General features: G+C 42.5%; 1 long non-coding RNA gene across 1 annotated transcript in view; it reads left to right on the top strand.

Annotated features, from left to right (window-relative positions):
• Positions 1-21,459, top strand: part of LOC144593216 (uncharacterized) — a 76,087-nt gene extending 54,628 nt beyond the window's left edge. Inside the window, exon 5 of the long non-coding RNA XR_013547222.1 lies at positions 20,908-21,459. This is a non-coding gene — a long non-coding RNA (uncharacterized LOC144593216). The remainder of the gene's footprint in view (positions 1-20,907) is intronic.
• The last annotated feature ends 208 nt before the right edge of the window (positions 21,460-21,667 follow it).

The following is a 21,667-nucleotide window of genomic DNA, read 5'->3' as shown; positions in this document are numbered from 1 at the left end:
ACTGTTGCCTCTTACTCTCAGACTGGTGCAATATCATGCTTAAACTGCCCATTTACCCTCAGAAAATCCTCGCCATTCATAGGCTGAAAACATACTTTATGCTCATTCATGTTTCTTCTCTCGAGTGAAAAAGAACCACGGAACGCTACATGATGGAGGATTGATGCGCATCCAGCTATCCTGCAAATAGTACCAGCGAAGATGAGCCACTAGATATCATCAGCTTCTTGGTAACCTTGGCCTTTGATAGTGGAGAAACAGAAATCTGACAACTACCCAGTGACAGAATGTAATATCTGTCAGCCAACATGGCATAGAATATAAGAAGTAGGAGTAGATCATTTCAGCCTTCAAATGTGCTCTACCATTCAACTAGATCAAGGCTGATCTTTCACCCTCATCTTGAGACTGACTCTTAGTTCTGATTCCACAGCCAGGAAAACATCCTTCCAGTCAATGTACATTTCAGTACATCTCTCATTCTCTGAACTCTAGAAAGTGGAGCTTTGGCTGCAGGATCCTCCTCTTGTTACAGATCAGTTATTATATGGTCAGGTTAATCTTTGCTGCATTCCCTCTGCAGCAAGCAATTCCTCTTTTGGGCAAGAGCATGCAAAATTGCACATTATGCTCAGGGTGTGGTCTCACCAAGCCTCACCTGATTGTTGTAAGACATTATTCCTCAATTCCTCTTGCAGTAAAGGCCAACATACAATTTGTCTTCCAACGTAGAAACATAGGAAAAGAAAAATAGGTGCAGGAGTAGGCCCTTTGAGCCAGCACCGCCATTCAATATGATCGTGGCTGATCATCTAAAATCAGTACCCCTTTCCTGCTTTTTCCCCATATCCCTAAATTCAATTAACCCTAAGAGCATCCAAAATTCACAAAGGTACAGTGGAACAGGGGTAGAGAGTATTGCCTTACAGCGCCAGGGACCCCAGGTTCGATCCTGACTACAGGTGCTGTCTGGACGGAATTTGTACATTCTCCCCATGATGCTGGGGTTTTCTCCAGGAGCTCTGATTTCCTCCTACATTCCAAAGATGTATAGGTTTGTAAGTAAATCGAGTTTGGTAAAATTGTAAATTGAACTTAGTGTGTAGGATAGTGCCAGCGTGCAGGGATCACTGGTCAGCGCGGACACGATGGGCTGAAGGGCCTGTTTCCACTTTGTATCACTAAACTAAACAAGCACTTGATTCATGCTTAACATGCTTAAAATTTAGCGTAACATATCAGCAAAGTTGAATATGATAAACATATTGTGTAACATACTTTTATTTTGTAAATGTGGCTACAAAGTTAACTGAACAAAGTATGGAAGTTACACAGCAACTAGAAATACAATCCATTAGAATTACTTCTACCAAAAAAGCCTCCTCATTGGCGATTGTTTTTACATGTAAAATATTGTAGTCTTGCTCAAATGCTATTCAGAGCCCAAGGGACTGAAGTTTGAAGGTTTTATATTTAACAACAGATCATTTTGTTGAAAGCATAAATGCTGCACACAGTGACAAAATTCTGGATAGTCACATTGAGTGCAAGAAGATGCAAAGGCTTAGGAGGCAACTATTAACAATGTTAAATATTATCTTTACCTACTAAAATACAGAGTATTCAGACATGATGACTGTCCATTTATTGGGGCGCAGCCAGAGCTTTATATTGGTTCTGCCTAGTGATTTCCATGATTGCTGCCTGAAGGCAGAATCAGTGCACTGCTCTTTCATCAATAAAGACATTTTGAGTTGCTAAAGGCACTAAAGTCAACTTGCAGATACAGAGAATGCAAATGCTGGAATCTGGAACAAAAGAAACAATCGGCTAGAGGAACTCAATGGCTTGAGCAACAACTGTGAGGAGAAATGGATGGAAAACATTTCATACTGGCTATTTTACTTATCAGCACCAGAGACCCGGGCTTGATCCTAACTTTGGGTGCTGGCTGTGTGGAGTTTACACGTTCTCCCTGTGACCACGTGGGTTTCCACTGGGTGATTCGGTTTCCTCCTACATTCCAAAGACATGTGGGTTTGTAGATTAATTGGCAGTTGTAAATTGTATCGAGTGTGCAGGGAGTGGATGTGAAAGTGCGATTACGTGGAACTGGTGTGAATGGGTGATTGATGGTTGGTGTGAACTCAGTGGGCCAAATCACCTGTTTCCACACTGTATCTCCAAATACTAAATATTTCCCCTCTACTCTTTCAGTCCAGATGATGGGTCTTGACCCACAAAGTTGGAAGTCTATTTCCCTCCACAGATCCTGCTCGACCTGCTGCATTACTCCAGCAGATTGTTTGGTGCTAAAGTAAACTTGCGTCTCATTAGGGACAGGGGATCTTATTGAAACATATAAGATAATTAGGGGATTGGACACATTGGAGGCAGGAAACATGTTCCCAATGTTGGGGGAGTCCAGAACAAGGGGCCACAGTTTAAGAATAAGGGGTAGGCCATTTAGAACGGAGATGAGGAAGAACTTTTTCAGTCAGAGAGTGGTGAAGGTGTGGAATTCTCTGCCTCAGAAGGCAGTGGAGGCCAGTTCGTTGGATGCTTTCAAGAGAGAGCTGGATAGAGCTCTTAAGGATAGCGGAGGGGGTATGGGGAGAAGGCGGGAACGGGGTACTGATTGAGAGTGATCAGCCATGATCGCATTGAATGGCGGTGCTGGCTCGAAGGGCTGAATGGCCTACTCCTGCACCTATTGTCTATTGTCTATTGTGGTTGCTGGGAATTAGTGATAAAAATGGAAACTTGCCAAGATGGATCAGTTGCATGGTCCTAGTACAAAAATGGTGAGAAGGAGATTTTCCCACCTCCTGCCAGGGAGCACTGGGTAGTGAATAGTGGTGTTGGATGGAGTGCAGGTAGGTAGATGTACTCAACAGTTGATCACGAAGTAGCGGTAGATGTAGCAGAATACCAGCATCAAGAATATAGCCCGTGTGGATGGAGGCAGGGGATGAAGCAGTTATTGATATTTTAAGTGTTATAATGAGTTTCGTGTTCTATCAGCTGAAGAGCTACCCTGATTAATTGCTCAATTTATAGAATACCCACTCTCCACCCACCAGCAACCTCTGTCACTGTTCCAACCAGGCAGCTACATGAGTTCTCAGCAATCTTTGGGTCTTGGTCTGAAATTTAGATATATACCTTGGGGCTAATATTTCAAGTATTCTTAATATCAACAGTTGCTGGTGATACCAAATGGAATTGTAGCATTTGGAACATAGGTGCACAACTTGGGCGTTTAGCTCCAAAATCCCAAGCGGAGAGGAGCCAGGTTAACTTGTGGAATCATGGAGTCATAAAGTCATACAGCGTGGAAACAGTACCTTCGGTCCAACTTACCCATACCGACTAACATGCCCTGCCTACACTAGTGCCGCCTGCTTGCATTTGGCTAATATCCCTCTAAACCTATCCTATCCATATACCTGTCCAAATGTTTGTTAAACGTTGTGATAGTATGCGCCTCATCTACCTCCACAGTCAGCTTGTTCCATACACCCACCACCCTTTGGATTAAAAAAATTACCCCTCATATTCGTATTGAATCTTTCCCCCCTCACCTTAACTTGTGTCCTCTTGTTCTTGATTCCCCTACTCTTGGCAAAAGACCTTGTGTATTTAGCTGATCTATTCCTCTCATGATTTTGGACACCTCAATATGATCACCCCTCACCCCCCCTGTGCTTCTAGAAATAAGGTTCGAGCCTGCTCAACCTCTTCCTATTTCTCAGGTCCTTGAGTCCTTGCAACATTCTTGGAAATCTTCTCTGCACCCTTTCCAACTTGACAACATCTTTCCTATAACATGGTGACAAAATCTCAACACAATAATCTAAATGTGGTCTCACCAATGTCTTATACAAATGTAACATGACCTCCCAACCTCTACACTCAATGCTCTGACTAATGAAGGCCAATGTGCTAAAAGCCTTCTTGACCACTCTATCTACCTGTGATGCCATTTACAAGGAACTATGTACCTGTATTCCTAGATCCCACTGCTCAACATCACACGCCAGAGCTCTACCATTCACAGTCCTGCCCTTGTTAGTTTTCCCAAAATGCAACCCCCCACATTTCTCTATATTAAATTCCATCAAACATTCCTCTGCCCACCTACCCAACCGATCAAGATCCTGCTGTAATTTTAGATTACCATCTTCACTATCTACAATACCACCCAGTTTAATGTCATCTGCAAACTTGTTAATCATGCCTTGAACGTTCTCATCCAAATCATTGATATAAACCACAAACAGCAATGGGCCCAGCTCCAATCCCTGAGGCACACCACTAGTCACAAGGTTGGAGTCCGAAAACAACCTTCCACTTCTGCTTCCTTCCAACAAGTCAATTTTCTATCCATTCAGCTATCTCTCCTTGGATCTCATGCGATCTAACCTTCCAAAACAGCCTACGATGCGGAACCTTGTCAAATCATGCACATGTCCTTTTCAGGACTGACTACCAAAAAAACTGCTGTGCTTTTATAGCATTATTAACTTCCATATCAAAATTCCTAAGGGTGAAATTGGTCTGGCAAAAATGACAAATCAACTGCTCGCACTACATCAACAATAATTTATTGCACAGGAAAAAAAAGGGTTTGGTGTAGACTGGACTGGTATTGATGGGTTTATACCTTTGCTGTAGAGCAGTTTCACCTTTGTCCCCATAACTACCTACTTATTTTGGGGGGGATCTTTTCCCTGTACCATCTGAGACCTTCATAAATTATTTTGGTGTACTGTTGTTAAATCTGCAAATCTGACGGTTTGCTAATAATGACGAAAATTCAGCTCATTTATTTTTCTGCCAATTTTTCATTCCAACTTAAAAATGTTTTCAATTTCCAGTTCTAATGATGCATGATATCAAAAGCATTTATCAATGTTTTCTGCTTTTTTGAGTGCTGATGAAACTCATAGTATTTCCATCATTTCCTGCTTGATTTTTAAATTTGCAGTGTTTGCAGTTTTATATTTTATATTAGTTGATTTTATTTGTTGGAAGACGGTGGCAGTATATTATTCATGGACTAGTGCAACATATATCATGTATGACCTTCCAACTCTATATGGTTGTGTTGTTAACGCGATTACTGCTGTTGCCAAGTGTAAGTCTCCACAATTTAAATAAATATCATAGTTGTAAACCCATTGCTGCATTTTTGTGCTAATCTCCATAAATGATTTAATCTAATCTACATAAATAATCTACCTTCATGATTTCATCTCATAAATTGCATGTAGTGAATATATATTCGAACAAATGCAAATGCTATTCAAAAGAGCAGATATTGTAATCCTGTTGATGGCTTTATCAGATGGTGGTTGTGCCAAAGACATGTATAGCACAGAACTGAACAATTCTAATGCCTTGAGGCTGCTTACTATGCACTTTTTTTATGGCTGGAATGGTTCTACTTTAGTGCCATCAAGTGAAACAATGCATTACAATGAAATGCTCAATCACCAATCTCAATGTTTTACGAACATTCATTTTATTTTGCAGATTAGCTTTCTTAGAATAAATGCACTTCAGTAGATTTTTAACAACTGTTACTATTTTCTGATTTATTGTCATTCATCTAACTTTTATATCAACTGTATTTACTTATAGTAGTCATTGCCACCAGTGTTCCCACGCTAAGTCAAAAAATATATTCACTTGGTAACTGGCTCATCTCTGGTTCTTTTTGTCTAACTTTCAATTTTTTCCTATTATTTGGGTGAATGGAATACATGGTGTGTTGAGGGCTGGAGCAACATGTGTGTGCATGCTGCATTTGGAGTGATGATTGACAGAAAAGAATGGTCTTCGGTAGTTCTGTTCTCTTGTTCAACTCGCCTCCCTCCATTTTCCACTTTTAGATTCCCCTGTTAGATTCAAATGGATCATAATTTCCTTGCTATGCATTCACCGTCCTCCTACACGTTTAGCTCCATCATTATTACTATCTTTTCATCATTGAGTATTCATTCAACCCCTCTATCATTCCAGCCTCCTTGATGTGATTTCATTGAGTTTCCCTGAACCTTCCTTTCACTTTTTCACTACCTTTTGCTCCAATCAAGGTTTCCAAACAAGCTAAAATTCACGACTGATGTCAATTAAATTTTTATAATTTGGCTAAATTCAGATGGGGGAAGGCAAAACATCTTTTAATCTGGTTATGCAGAACCTGTGGAAAGAGAGGCAGTGAAAGTTTTAGGGTCAAGGGCCTTCATAGTAACGAGAAAAGAGAACAAGTTAGTTTTCGGTAACAGAAAAGGTGAGTGTATACTTGGCAACTGTTTCGCCAAACACCTACGCTTGGTCTGCCAAGGCTTGTTGGATCGCCCAGTTGCTAACCATTTTAACTCCTTGTAATGGCAACTTCCAGACTTTTCCAGTAAACTCTTTTCTAATTGCCATTACTACACAGGGAGTCGGAGCGATCGTAAGCAAACCCCAACAGAACAGATCTTCTAGTCGTTTTTCCAGTTTAATTAGTTGTTTATTGAAGTAGTTGTACAAACAAGGAGATGAACATACCAGGCTGTACTTATTTCGCACACAAGTCGTTTATATATATATATTCGACATATGCAAAATAAGTACAGCCTGGTATGTTCATATATATCACCATGTTCATCTAACGACTGCCCCTAAGTGTCCAAAATAATATGGCAAGATATATCTAGACAAAATAATGCCAACAGTAACTTGCCTAAACATAAATGGCTCCTACGCACCAGCCCCTAATTGTTCTACGTCTATAAATAAACATTAAAAGGAGCCATAAAAACTTTACACATAATTTTTAAAAAGGTATGTACTATATCTTGGCATTTAATCTACTTTAGTGATTCTTCAATCTTTCAGTCTTTGCTGTACTCAGGTCGCAGCTTCTTGGAGCAGACATATCTTTGTTATCGGTCTTTCCAAGATGTTGCTCTTAGTCTGAAGTTGAATTGTGTGCACAAAACATTGCGCATCTGGTATGGCCTCCAATATTTTGCCTTTTAGCCAGGAGCCTCGTGGTGCAGTGGAATCAGCCACCACAACAATGTCACCTGGAGCAAAGCTTCTTTTTATATCAAATCTACCAGCTTCTAGTATTATAGTTCTTTGAATCTTTGTCTTTAACTGAAAGAGATGATTGCGCTTTCTGCTAGTAAAAGATCTTCAGGACATAAACATTGTCTGCGGAGTGTTGCTTTAAAGACTTGCATCTCCTTTGCACCTTTTCCTTGAGTTTGCCAGGATCTTTTTCAAAGCTACTCACAGCAGCCTGAATCTCCTTTCTCTTTCGAGTCAACTGCAAGAGTGTTGTCTTTACTTTAAGAAGCCAAGCTACGGCAGTCTTCAAATTCCTCCATGATGAGAAATAGGTGATCAGAGTTTGGGGGATTCAATGGATTTTTGACGATGACGTTCATTGTCTTGCTACATTTCTGGATCATTAGCAGAGATTGCAGATTCCAGTGAGGTTATGGCCATTCTCTGTCTGGCTTACAGAGAAACTCTAGTCCCTTGATCCATCTTTTACAGCTTATGAAGCAGTCTGCTGTTAGTCCTCTAGAGGCTTCGTCTGCAGGATTTTCCTTTGTGCTACCATATCTCCACTTTGATACATCAGCGGCATCCCTTCCAAAAGAGATCCTGTTCGTTACAAATGTTTGCAAGCGTTTGGTTTCGTTGTTGATGTACTTAAGCATTGTTGAGCTATCGGTCTAGACGATGGATTTGTCCAGTTGAAGCTGTAATTCTTTTTGTAGCATTGTCAACTCTGACAGCTAGGATTGCAGCTGTAAGCTCTATTCTGGGAATCGTCATTTGTTTTAATGGTGCCACTCTGGATTTTCCCATTATGATTGCGAAATGTACTTCTTTGCTATCGTTTTCCAGTCTTAGATATGAACCAGTACCGTAGCCACTTTTGCTGGCGTCTGAAAAGTGATGCAGCTGTGCATATCTGATTTGACCAAAGCTTGTAGGCTTCATGCACCGGTCCACCTTAAACTCCGCAATCTTGTTGAGATCTGCTAGCCATCCTGTCCCGTCCATCGCTGAGAGAAGGATTGGGGTATATTTTCATCCCATCTAAGCTTTTCCTTGCAGAGCTCCTGCATAATCAGCTTGGCTGGCAGAGTAAACAGTGCCAGAAATCCTAAAAGATCGTATATAGAGCCAACCACAGACAAGATGCCACATCTAGTGTATGGTTGCTCCTGAGCAGCAATTCTGAACTTGAGCACATCTGTTTCAACGCACCAGCACAATTCCAGTGCTCTTTCCATTGGCAGATTATCTTTGTCTAAGTCCAACTCCTCGGTCTCTTTGGTTCTGTTTTCTTGTGGAATGGATGCCAATACAGCATAGCTGTTGCTGATCTATTTTAACGGCATGAATCCTCCCATTTGGCAGATGGCAGTCGGGTCTTTTACCATCTGAACTGCTTCCTGTTCCGAAAGCATGGATCATCTACATAGAAGTTCTTTACTGTGTTTGTCACCCCTGCTGGAAAGTGAGCATTGTTATCTTCAACAGTTTTCCTTAATGCAAAGTTTGCACAACTTGGTGACGACACAGCTCCAAAAAGATGTGCCTTCATCCAGTATTCAACAAGATCTTGCTGTACCTCACCATTGGGCCACTACAGAAATCGCAGATAGTCAATATGCTTTTCTGATACCTTGACCCATGATCACATTGAATGGTGGTGCTGGCTCGAAGGGCCGAATGGCCTCCTCCTGCACCTATTGTCTATTGTCTATTGAAACATTGCTTTGATGTCAGCCATCAAAGCAACCGGTTCTTGTCTGAATCTGATGAGAACTCCAATGAGTGAGTTGGTTAGGTCTGGACCCTGCAGCAGTTGGCAGTTAAGTGATGTTCCTTTGAAGACTGCACCACAGTGAAAGACCACTCTTAAAGTTCCTTTCTTTGGTACATCCCTCACCACGGGGTGTATCATTCAGAGTTCTCCACTTCGATTCAGCTAGTCCACTGGTACCCTTTCAGCATAACCATTGTCAATCATTTCTGAGGAAAGATATATATTCATCTTGAAATTTCTCATTCTTGCCAAACTTGCGTTTCAAACTCTGGACGCGCTGCTCTGCAATGCAACAATTATTTGGCATGCTGGCGCTTTTTTGCTTGAAAGGTAAGTCTAGACAGTAGTGTCCATCTGTCATCCTTGCTGAGCGATTCATAATACCCAAGAACTTTACATCTTCTCTGGTCATTTCCTCTGTTTCCTTACTGGTTCTTTCACTGAAGTTGTGATTGTATTGTTTGACCAGTAGCTCCTCTAGGTTTGCAATGGATATTTGATTGACAGCAGCAGCAGGGCAGCCATTTACATCCCTGCTGTCGTTGTCTCTTCTCAGGGGACCATAGATGAGCCACCTCAGTAGGGCCTTCACAGCGTATAGTCCATCCCCTTGGCTGTTGACCAGCTCCAAGCTCCCAAGGTTCCATACCTTTGAAGCATTTCTCCCGATGTGTAGGTCAATGCCAGAGTCTATTTTAGGAATCTTGATATCCTTCAAGTAAGGCCATTGTTTCAGGTCTTCTTGTCTGGGAATGTTTAGCTGAGAAACAGGCATGCTCTTATGTGTGAACACATCAGATAGTTGAATAAAATCATCTTTATCCAGACTAGATATTTCCAAACCTGAGATATGACGACTGATCATGGGCTTCACTTGGTTCATGGTACGCAAGAGAATTTTGGTCTTTGGTCCTGTAATGTTCAGCCTTCTCATCAAGCTTTCTGTGCAAAAGGTAGATGAACTTCCATGACCCAAAAGTGTGTATGTTTGCAACACTGTGCTCCCCTTGTGGCTCTTTATTTATACTGGTACAATGGAGAAGATGCAGGTTTCATCACAGGCTCCAACATGGCCACACATTTGAGGTGAGAGAACAGCATTACTCACAATTGGTTTCTCATTCTGTTCTGTATATTTTAGTTTCTTTTTTTTTGTCCTTTTGTTCAATGTGAAGTATTTCAGGATGATTCTGGTTGCACACATCACAAGCCAAACAACTCTTGCAGTCTTTGCTCATGTGACCTATTTTCAAACATCCAAAACAGACTCCCTTCTCCTTTAAGAAGTCTATCTTTTCTCTGTGCCCCTTCTTGATCTGTGGACCCCCCCCCCAATGTGTGACCACTTTTGTTACAGAACAAACAAGAACCTTGTGGCTTGGTGGTCTTCTCTTCTGTTCTTCCTCTATTGGTGTTCTTGTGCCTCAATCTCGTGCATGTCTTTCAGGGCTGCAGCCCGTTTCATGAGAGCTGCCTTGTCTGCCTGTGTACAGGCCACCTAACAGCAGTAGTGAGGTTGGGGATGGCATCAAGCAGGAAATTAGAAATGCATGCACCAAAGGTGCAGCAGTTATAATGGGTGACTTCAATCTACATATAGATTGGGTGAACCAAACTGGCAGGGGTGCTGAGGAAGAGGATTTCTTGGAATGTTTGCGAGATGGTTTTCTAAACCAATATGTCGAGGAACCAACGAGAGAGCAGGCCATTCTAGACTGGGTATTGAGTAATGAGGAAGGGTTAGTTAGCAGTCTGGTTGTGCGAGTGATCATAATATGGTGGAGTTCTTCATTAGGATGGAGAGTGACAAAGTCAATACAGAAACAAGTGTTCTGAACGTAAAGAAAGGTAACTTTGAGGGTATGAGGCGTGAATTGTCCAAGATAGACTGGCAATTGATGCTGAAAGGGTTGACGGTGGACATGCAATGGAAGGCATTTAAAGGTCGCATGGATGAACTACAGCAAGTGTTCATCCCAGTTTGGCAAAAGAACAAACCAGGAAAGGTAGTGCATCTGTGGCTAACAAGGGAAATCAAGGATAGTATTAAAACAAAAGATGAAGCATACAGATTAGCCCAAAAAAAGTAGCATACCAGAGGACTGGGAGAAATTCAGAGTTCAGCAGAGGAGGACAAAGGGCTTAATTAGGAAAGGGAAAATAGATTATGAGGGAAAACTGGCAAGGAACATAAAAACTGACTGCAAAAGCTTTTATAGATATGTGAAGAGAAAAAGATTAGTTAAGACAAATGTAGGTCCCTTGCAGTCGGAAACAGGTGAATTGATCAAAGGGAACAAGGAGATGGCAGACCAATTGAACAAATACTTTGGTTCTGTCTTCACTAAGGAAGACATAAACAGTCTGCCGGAAGTAGCGGGGGACCGGGGGTCTAATGAGATGGAGGAACTGAGGGAAATCCAGGTTAGTCGGGAAGTGGTGTTAGGTAAATTAAATGGATTAAAGGCAGATAAATTCCCAGGGCCAGATAGGCTGCATCCCAGAGTGCTTAAGGAAGTAGCCTCAGAAATAGTGGATGCATTTTTCAAAACTCTTTAGATTCTGGAGTAGTTCCTGAGGACTGGAGGGTAGCTAATGTAACCCCACTTTTAAAAAAAGGGAGGGAGAGAGAAAACGGGGAATTATAGACAAGTTAGCCTAACATTGGTAGTGGGGAAAATGCTAGAGTCAGTTATTAAAGATGTGATAGCATCACATTTGGAAAGTAGTGGAATCATCAGACAAAGTCAGCATGGATTTACAAAAGGCAAATCATGTCTGACAAATCTTATAGAATTTTTCGAGGATGTAACTAGTAGAGTGGATAAGGGAGAACCAGTCGATGTGTTGTATCTGGACTTTCAGAAGGCCTTCGACAACGTCCCACATAGGAGATTGGTGTACAAACTTAAAGCACACGGTATTGAGGGTTCAGTGTTGAGGTGGATAGAAAATTGGTTGGCGGACAGGAAGCAAAGAGTAGGAATAAACGGGTCCTTTTCGGAATGGCAGGCAGTGACTAGTGGGGTACCGCAAGGCTCAGTGCTGGGACCCCAGTTATTTACAGTGTATATTAATGATTTGGACGAGGGAATTGAATGCAACATCTCTAAGTTTGCGGATGACATGAAGCTGGGTGGCAGCGTTAGCTGCGAGGAGAATGCTAGGAGGCTGCAGAGTGACTTGGATAGATTAGGCGAGTGGGCAAATGCATGGCAGATGCAATATAATGTGGATAAATGTGAGGTTATCCACTTTGGCGGCAAGAACAGGAAAGCAGAGTATTACCTGAATGGTGACCGATTAGGAGAAGGGGAGATGCAACGTGACCTGGGTGACATGGTGCACCAGTCATTGAAAGCAAGCGTACAGGTGCAGCAGGCAGTGAAGAAAGCGAATGGTATGTTGGCATTCATAGCAAGAGGATATGAGTTTAGGAGCAGGGAGGTTCTACTGCAGTTGTACGGGGCATTGGTGAGACTGCACCTGGAGTATTGTGTGCAGTTTTGGTCTCCTAATCTGAGGAAAGACGTTCTTGCCTTAGAGGGAGTACAGAGAAGGTTCACCAGATTGATTCCTGGGATGGCAGGACTTTCATATGAAGAAAGACTGGATAGACTAGGCTTATACTCGCTGGAATTTAGAAGACTGAGAGGGGATCTTATTGAAACATATAAAATTCTTAAGGGGTTGGAGAGGCTAGATGCGGAAAGATTGTTCCCGATGTTGGGGAAGTCCAGAACCAGGGATCACAGCTTAAGGATAAGGGGGAAGTCTTTTAGGACCGAGATGAGAAAACATTTCTTCACACAGAGAGTGGTGAGTCTGTGGAATTCTCTGCCACAGAAGGTAGTTGAGGCCAGTTCATTGGCTATATTTAAGAGGGAGTTAGATGTGGCCCTTGTGGCTAAAGGGATCAGGGGGTATGGAGAGAAGGCAGGTACAGGTTACTGAGCTGGATGATCAGCCATGATCATATTGAATGGCGGTGCAGGCTGGAAGGGCCGAATGGCCTACTACTGCACCTATTTTCTATGTTTCTATGTAATGCGAGCAGAGAACGTTGAGGATGCACAGGGTGACGAAAACGTTTTTTGTTTACGGAATCCTTTCTGATATTGCCATCTTGTGGCTAAGCATCAGATCTGACCACAGACATACCCCAACAGAACAGATCTTCCAGTCGTTTTTCCAGTTTAATTAGTTGTTTATTGAAGTAATTGTACAAACAAGGAGATGAACATACCAGGCTGTACTTATTTTGCATACAAGTCGTAGCTGGCTGCTCTGACCCTGGTCTGGTCCCAGGTGTCCAGGTCTTTTCCCTCCATCTGCTCACAGGTCTGGTTAGAACTGTATACTCTCCCTCCCTGTATGTATCTGACCACTCCCAGTCCCTTGTCCTAGTTTCACCCTCTCAATCGCATTTGCTCCAATGGTGGGACATTCCTCATAGGTAACTCTGAAATGCCTTCCTCAAAACCCATGGCTTCTCTCTACCATCCCGTGAACGGACTATGATTTCACTGCAACACCCTCGATAGGCACCCTAAAGATCTATGGTCTGCAAGGGGCTGCAGGAAATGGTGGTGGAAGGAGTCGATGGCATAGCACTTGGCCTGGTCAATCCTGATTTCATTGACCCAGTCCTACCAGGCCACCAGTCCTTAAAGTGGGAAATAAAAGAATTGTGCATCTCCTTAGGCCTAGATCAGACATTTCAGAAGCTTGGAAGTTGCAAACTGGCACCAGAACATGGCAACTCCTCTGCTGAGGAGCATCTATTCTACTCCTATAAGATTTGATTTGTTGGAAAGCATCCATAACAAGCATTTTACTGTATCTCTGTACACATGACAATAAAGAAACCATTGAACCATAGTGGACAGAGGCCTCAACCAAAATTAAATATTTCGAGAGGATTTAACAGTCTGTGGAGCATCTTAAAATGAACTGAGATCTTGAAAGAATACCTGCACACATTTTCTCTTTCATGGTGACTGGGAAAATTATAGCTTAGCTGATCAATTCAGTTTCATGGAGTAATTCTTTAGACCTGGGTTATGTACTGTACTGCACAAGGGAGAAATTGGTAATAATTTAAGTCACATTTGCAAAGAAAAGTTTTAATTTTTCTGGGAAATGCCAATAATTTCAGGACGACTGCGTGATTAGGGAGGTCTTTATCTTGCTGGCTGAGCTCTGCCAATGATTTCCTGGCTGCACACGACTGTCCGTTGGCTATGAGTCAAATAATAGAGCCAGGCTTTACTGCGTTTCAAGAATGTTTAATTGTCATTTGTACTGACAACGAAACAATGAAATTTTAGGATTTTTCCCCTATCCATCCACAGCACAGGTAAAGTTATAAAAAGAACAATTGCAAACTAATAGTAAAAGTGCCATTGTGTCTCTTCTGACTCATTGCTAGTTACTCTAGCATCAACTAATGGGTTGTTCAATGTATGAGCTTCCTCTTACCAGCAATTAAAATCATTTAAAGATGTCTTGAGTGTTGAATTGAGTGTATGGCGGTCATGCGTTGTTTTCAAAGCCGTTTAAGTGGTGGAGTATGAAATGATAATGTCACATTGATTCCCACAATCATTTTAATTGGGTGTTCTCGATGGTGGCCGCCACCAAGAAGAACAAGCAGGAGATACGTATATGATACCAGAGGGATTTAAACACTGCACTCAAGCGACCTCATCACCCGATGCGCACCGTGGAGGAGGTGGCCGCACACATGGGCAAGACGACAGTGTTCTCCGTTCTCGACGCCAAGACCTCGTTCTGGCACATTCCCCCGGGCCACAAATCATCTCTGCTCACTACTTTCAGCACATCCTTCAGACGGTCGGTACAGATTCTTGTGGATGCCGTTCGGGATTAACACGGCCAGTGAAGTGTTTCAACGCTCTATGGAGCAGGTCTTCGACAGATACCCCTGTGTGATTGTTGTCGATGACATTATCGTGGCGGGTAAGGATGTGCAGAAGCACGATGTTAACTTGAGGAAGGTACTCAATCGTGCCAGGGAGGTACATTTAAAACTCAACCCCAACAAGTGCAGGTTCCGTGTCAACAAGGTGAACTATGTGGTACATGTTTTCACCAGTGAGGGCCCAGGAAGACCTATAACGAGCATGCTGCCGGGAAGGATTGTTTTGATGTAATGATGGTCGATCATCTCCCCTCGTCTTGTCTGGACATGTTAGTGGGACACACGGCGGAGGACGACACTTTGCAGTCGCTCGTGTCCGTCATTCGACACGGTTGGCCGGGCAAGTTGCATATGTTACCACTCTCTGTACAGCCTTACTTTCCCGTTAGAGATAAGCTGGTTATCGAGAACGGGGTCATTATGAAAGGGCACAAAGCGGTGATCCCTGCCTCACTACGGCAGCAGTATTTCGACACAATACATAGGGGCCACCCTGGCGCTGAGGCAACGGTTCAGCGAGCGAAAAGTATGTTTTTCTGGCCTGCTATGTCTGACTACGTGCACCAGAGGGTGCAATCATGTGCAGTATGTTAAAGCTTGGCCCCGCATCAGCAAAGGGAACCGCTTTTGCTGCACCCGGTTCCTGATTTACCCTGGTCCTCTGTGGCCACTGACATTTTTGAGTGGCGTGGCAATCAATATCTGGTCCTGGTGGATTCCTATTCCAGGTGGTTTGAGATCGATTTGCTCCGCACAATTTCCTCAGCGGCGATAATTCAAAAACTGGCAAGACATTTATCGGTCCATGGGTCTCCTCACACCCTCATGTCGGATAATGCCGGTCAATTTACCAGTCGGTGTTTCAAGGACTTTGCTACGTGCTGGGATTTTAAGCACATCACCAGCAGCCCGGAGTATCCACAGTCGAACGGGCTAGCCGAGAGGGCTGTCCGTAATGCCAAACTGGTCATGGAGAGATTCAGAAGAGCCGGGTCCAATGTATTCCTGGACCGCCTCAATCTCCATAACGTTTCACGTGACCCGGTGTTGGGTTCGCTGGCTCAACGTTTGATGTCCAAACAAACTCGTACCACCCTTCCTGTTGCAAGACACCTGCTGCAGCCCCGTGTTCATGAGCCCCAATCTGTTCAGGCTCAGCTGCAACATAAACGGCAGATCCAAAAGGCGTATTACGACAGGTCTAGCCGTCCTCTCCAGCCTTTGTCGGAGGGTTAGATGGTCCGTCTGCAGACCCAGAAGGGTCATGATCGTCTAGGCGTAGTTAGTGGGACCTGCCGGCAGCTACGGTCCTATCTTGTCCAATCGGAAGGAGGAACCTACCGGCGGAACAGAAAACACCTTCTACCGGTGAATGAGCCGTGCCATCTCAGCCACGTCCGCATGGCTACACGGAAGTCGCAGATGGCAGGTTACAGACCAATGGAGGCCAGGCGTCGGCAGACCGCAAGCTGGTCTTTATACCAACAAAGGAGTCGCTGGTGCCAGTGATGGAATCGCCCATAAAATCGCCTATACAGTCACCCGTGACGTCACCGGTGCAGTCTCCTGTGCAAAAGGCTGTTGCGAGACCAGTGCCGTTTGAACCACCACCTAAGGTGCTGCCACCTACAATGGGTACGGAGGAGGGCCTGTATCGTACTCGTGCAGGACGGGTCTGTAAACCCAATCCCAAGTACCAAGACTGTGGCTAGACACTTATTATGGACTCTGATTAATTAGTCCTTACCGTTCCCTTTCATTTATCTTACTCAATTTGTATCCTCCTCTGCTTAGTGTAAGAAAATAACTGCAGATGCTGGTACAAATCGAAGGTATATATTCACAAAATGCTGGAGTAACTCAGCAGGTCAGGCAGCATCTCAGGAGAGAAAAGGGCGATGTTTCGGGTCGAGACCCTTCTTCAGACTGAAAAAAATTGGAAAATCCATATGCATCTACTAAAATCCCTGTAAAGCGTCTGAGTGTTTGAAAAGCGCTATATAAATGTAATGCATTATTATTATTATTATTATTATTAAAATTGGAAAATTACATGCATTATTGTTTGTAATTTACGCCATGTGATATTGATATAGTAAACTAAAGTAGGGTTAGGTTACTTCGAAATGCACCATGATCATTAGGATGCGATCCTGCACTCACAGCAGGGAAATAGAATTCTCAGGACCACAGGTCAAAAATAGGACTGCAGCATTCAACGTTGGTTTTTAGATCTACTTACGGTGAAAATGCGATATTTCACTGGTTGTATGATATCACCTTCCATTTCTTGTCACTGTTCTTTCTCCTTGAAAAGCGCAAGCACAATTATTGAAGGAGGCGGGTAGTGTAGCTGGTTAGCAATATGATGATTCTCTAGTATCTTCAATTTTTTACTCTAAAACAAATGATTTCAATGTTTAGTGATCCAAACCTTAATACTGTTATTTTTCTTCTTTCCTTCCTTCCTCCTGGCACTGGAAATTGGATTAGATGAAGACGCTTTTGTACCCTTTTTTAAAATTGCACATGAAAAGCATTTTGTGTTTATTTCTGGTGCAAGTCCCACATGGTGGAAATTAGGTCTGGCCACGTCCTGATGTGATTCACCCTCGTGCTAGTTATTTTCCTGTCGCATACTATGGATGTGAGAACATCATCAAAAGATATGGCATATGTTTCTGAATTACCAGCAGAAACTGGATTTGAAGTTTGTGATATACGATCTTTCTCACTCATAGTAAATATTAATCTTCATAGATTCATTCATAGAGTTACGAAGCACAGAAACAAGCCCTTCAGCCCAACCAGTCCCTGTCATCCAAGATGGTTACTTATGCTATTTGGCTCATATCCCTCTGAACCTTTCCTATTCACATACCTGTCTAAATGTTGTTTTTTGAAACATTGTAATTGTACCTGCCGCGATCACCATCTTTTATGGCTCATTCCATATACCCATCAGAATCAGAATAGCCTTTATTGTCATCCAAAAAAAAGGCTTTTGGACGAAATTCCATTACCCACAGTCCAACAATAAGAGCAATAAAAATAAGCAATAACACACACAATCACAAACCAACACAAAACAAAAAATGGAAACATCCATCACAGTGAGTCTCCTCTAGTCACCTCCTCACTGTGATAGAAGGCCAGAATGTCTTTTCTCTTCCCCTGCCGTCTTCTCCTGCAGTCAGGCTGTTGAAGTTGCCGCGGCGATTGGGACTCCCGACACTGCAGGCAGCGCCGGACGGAGAAAGGTTCGCAGCGGGCCGACCCAAGCCCCGCAATTCGGGGCGGGTGAAGACGCTGCCACTGCCGGAGCTCCCGATGTTGGCCCCCACCCAGGGGCCTGCGAGCTTCCGATATCCACGCGGCCCGCGGCGAAGCCTCCGAGGGCGAGTCGCAGCCGCACTCGCAGCGCCACCACGGCCTCCAAAGGCAGCCAGCTCCACAGATGGTAAGTACAGTCCGGTCCGCGGGCTCTGCGAACCAGAGCTGCAGGTGGTCCCAGCAGGAGGCCGCCAGCTCCAGGTGTTTGGCCGATGGTAGGCCGCAGCGGGAACGGAAACACGACCCAGAAAAAAAGGTCGGGTCTCCGTTCGGAAGGGACAATTTTACAGTTCCCCCCCCCCACCAAAACATAGTACACAACCACAAAAAAACACATCACATCTAAACACTACAATTAAGACAAAAAAAACAAAAAACCCCACAAAAGACAAACAGACTGCAGGTGAGCCGCAGCTGCTTGCACAGCGCCGCCACCATTTGTGTGAAAAACTTGTCCCTTTGATCCTCTTTAAATCTTTCCGCTTGTACCTTAAAACGGTGCACTCTAGTTTTATGCTCCCGTATCCTGGGAAAAATCCTCCACATTGAAGTCAAAATGGTGGGCTTTTGCTGACAGGCAGCAAGGATAAAGATAGAAGATCTGCGCACTAAGTGCTACAATTGTAATGATATTCATGAAATGGGTATGAGTTGGCTCTGAGGCTTTGGTGGGTGTGGTGTGCCATTTTAGCCTTTATTATATTGCTGTTTACCCCTTCCATCTCTGCTTCCTTCACTCCCAAGTCCTTTTTTTTCCCTTCCTCTCCATGTGGATGCAAAGGTGAGTTTACAGTATTGGCCTGATTTCCATCAGGCAGAATGAGATGGCAGCTGAAAGGTGCCTGCTGGAAGTAACCATTGAAAATGATTTCTTAATCACGAGTGTTCCCATTTGGCAGTGCATCAGCAAAAATAGGCAAAAATCCAATTTCTGGGCAGAGAGAGATAAATATTGACAATGTGGTTTTACCAGTATTTGTTTGACTCGGCATTATATGATTTGATTTTTTGAATGGGTCTAATTTATACACAATTGCACCAAAATTACAACCTTATTCTTCAATTTCTTAGAGTTGGAGGTGCTATTTATTAAGCATTGTTCTCTGCTGGGTTTATCACTGGAACTGATTCAGTGATCCATTCTATCCATGTTAATGCTTCTTAGCCCCAGTGCACTTCATAATTGCAATAATAATGTTTCTAAACATGTACAATACTACATTATGGGTTCCTTTAGCATAAAATGAAAATTTCCAGCTGTGCAGGTGTGAATTTTCTATTTCCTGCTCCTGCTATCCAAATGGTTTGCTGAAAAGTAAATATAATTTCCAGTTAGTACTAAATGTATTGCACTTCACAAACCAATTGCATTTCGCACCTCGAAAATCAGCAGGAAAATTGAATTTCTAGCCAGTCAAATGAAACTGAATTGAAAAGCAAGGCAGAAAACAACTTGCTTGTTTACGTTAGTATGGATCCCTATAAATTCTACAATATTATTTGTCAATTAATATTATTTGTCAATTATCCTACTACGGAGATTGAGAACTTTGCTCGGGTAAATAAACAAATAATTATTTACCTGAGCAAAGTTCTCAGCCTCCGTAGTAGGATAATTCTGACTGGCCAAAGTATAAAAGAGACAATTACTACATCAATCAGCAGTTATGTGTCTCTTTTCATTTTTATCCTGTTGAATATTAGCCTTTTTATGCAAAAGGAAAATCAAAATGATCTTTCATTATCTTTAAAATATATTTTACAAAGAAAAGGATATGTTTATTCTCGTACAATGGAAGCTTTTATAAATTAAGTTTGAGATATATTTGTTTATTAAACAGACCTAGAAATCTGCCAAATATAGTGTATCATTTCTTGAAAGTAACATTAATGTAATTAAACAATAGGATGATGAACCAACGAGCTTAACAGAACTGTTGTGAATTTGTTTCCAAGAAGCTAATTGCCTGGTCGTTAGTTCCTACAAATGATATCAGGCCTGCCTTTTAATTTATGATATTTGTTGTTTCAAGAACTTAAAAACAGAAGATACTGCTTTGTTACTAAATAATATGATAATGATAGATATGGTCAATATTTTCAAAGTTTTCCATATTAGCAAGAAATGGGCATTTTCCTTTAATGTTTCTTTTATTATCTGTTTTGACCTTGCGACTGGACCGGCTTGGCTCAGCAGATAAAAGTTATCCGCATTCCCAGCTGTTTTGCTCTTCTGTCACCTCATTCATCCCTTGCTTCCTTTGTGATACTTGTCCCTATCAGTTGTTAGCAATTAATATGGATTATGACATGTATTCAATTTATATTGGGTCTTAATTCTCAGCATTTTATCTCTAATGTCATGCAAAGAGAGACTGCATGCAGCTAAGGATCATTTCCAGCAATTAATATTTTAATCACAGGAACATGGGCTTTGAAGCTTTAATTCATTCTCTGAAGAAATATTTTTCTCTTCAAAAAAAAAAAGCTGTAATTTCACCTGCATAATCTGATGTGAATAAAATATTTCATTCACATGAAGGGGGATGGAAACAGCATTTATGTAATTTTGTTTGGGAGGGGGTGTTTCTGGAGAGCATGTTAGGTAAATCCTACTTTGCAATTTTTGTTCTTCTATGAGACCAAGGACAGAGAGGTCAAAGATATTACCAGAAGCTGGTAATACAAGATCAGAATGGTACAGTTCAGCGTGTGAAGAAGGCAGCATGTGCTTCTCTGCGAGAAAAACTATTTTATGTTTGCATCATTATTCAACCTACAGATTAAGTCAATGATAGAATCACAGCACCTCTCAATAAAAAAAAGCTCAGCCACAATTAGTACATCCACCTTAAAATGGAACAAAGTAGAATGCAGGAGCGGCAGCGGCAGCGTCTTCGCCCACACCGGATCGCAGGGCTGGGGTCGGCCCGCTGCGGACCTTTCACCGTCCGGCGCGACCTGGAACATGGCACCTTTAACAGCCTGACCGCGGGAGAAGACGGCAGTGGATGAGAAATTACATTCTGGCCTTCCATCACAGTGAGGAGGGGACTGGAGGAGACTCGCTGTGATGGATGTTTATTTTTCTTTTGTGTTGGTTAGGGTTGTGTAATTTGCTTATTTTATTGCTCTACTGTTGGACTGTGGATGACGAAATCTTGTCCAAAAGACCTGTTTTTTTGGATGACAAATAAAAGTAATTCTGAATTCTGAATTCTATGAGGTAATGAGAATGCATTACGCAGATGCTGAGGATATGAGATATATCCTATGCTAGGTAGGGTAAAGGGGAATCATAAGAGATTCTATAATCATATTAAGAGCAAAAGGTTAACCAGGGAAATCATATGTCCCGTTAAGGATCAATGTTGTCAACTATGTGAGGAGCCACAGTAGATGGATGAGGTCGTAAATTAATATTTCTCATCCATATTTACCATAAAGGTCATGTAAGCTAAGGAAATAAGGTAAATGAATAGGGATGTCTCAGAACATATCGACATTACAAAAGAGGAAGTGCTGGTGGTCTAAAGCATATA

This window comes from Rhinoraja longicauda, chromosome 4 (genome assembly GCF_053455715.1).
Source record: "Rhinoraja longicauda isolate Sanriku21f chromosome 4, sRhiLon1.1, whole genome shotgun sequence".
Classification (NCBI taxonomy): Eukaryota; Metazoa; Chordata; class Chondrichthyes; order Rajiformes; family Arhynchobatidae; genus Rhinoraja; species Rhinoraja longicauda.
Note: the sequence above shows the minus strand (reverse complement) of the source record. Positions and strands in the feature narration are given on the sequence as shown.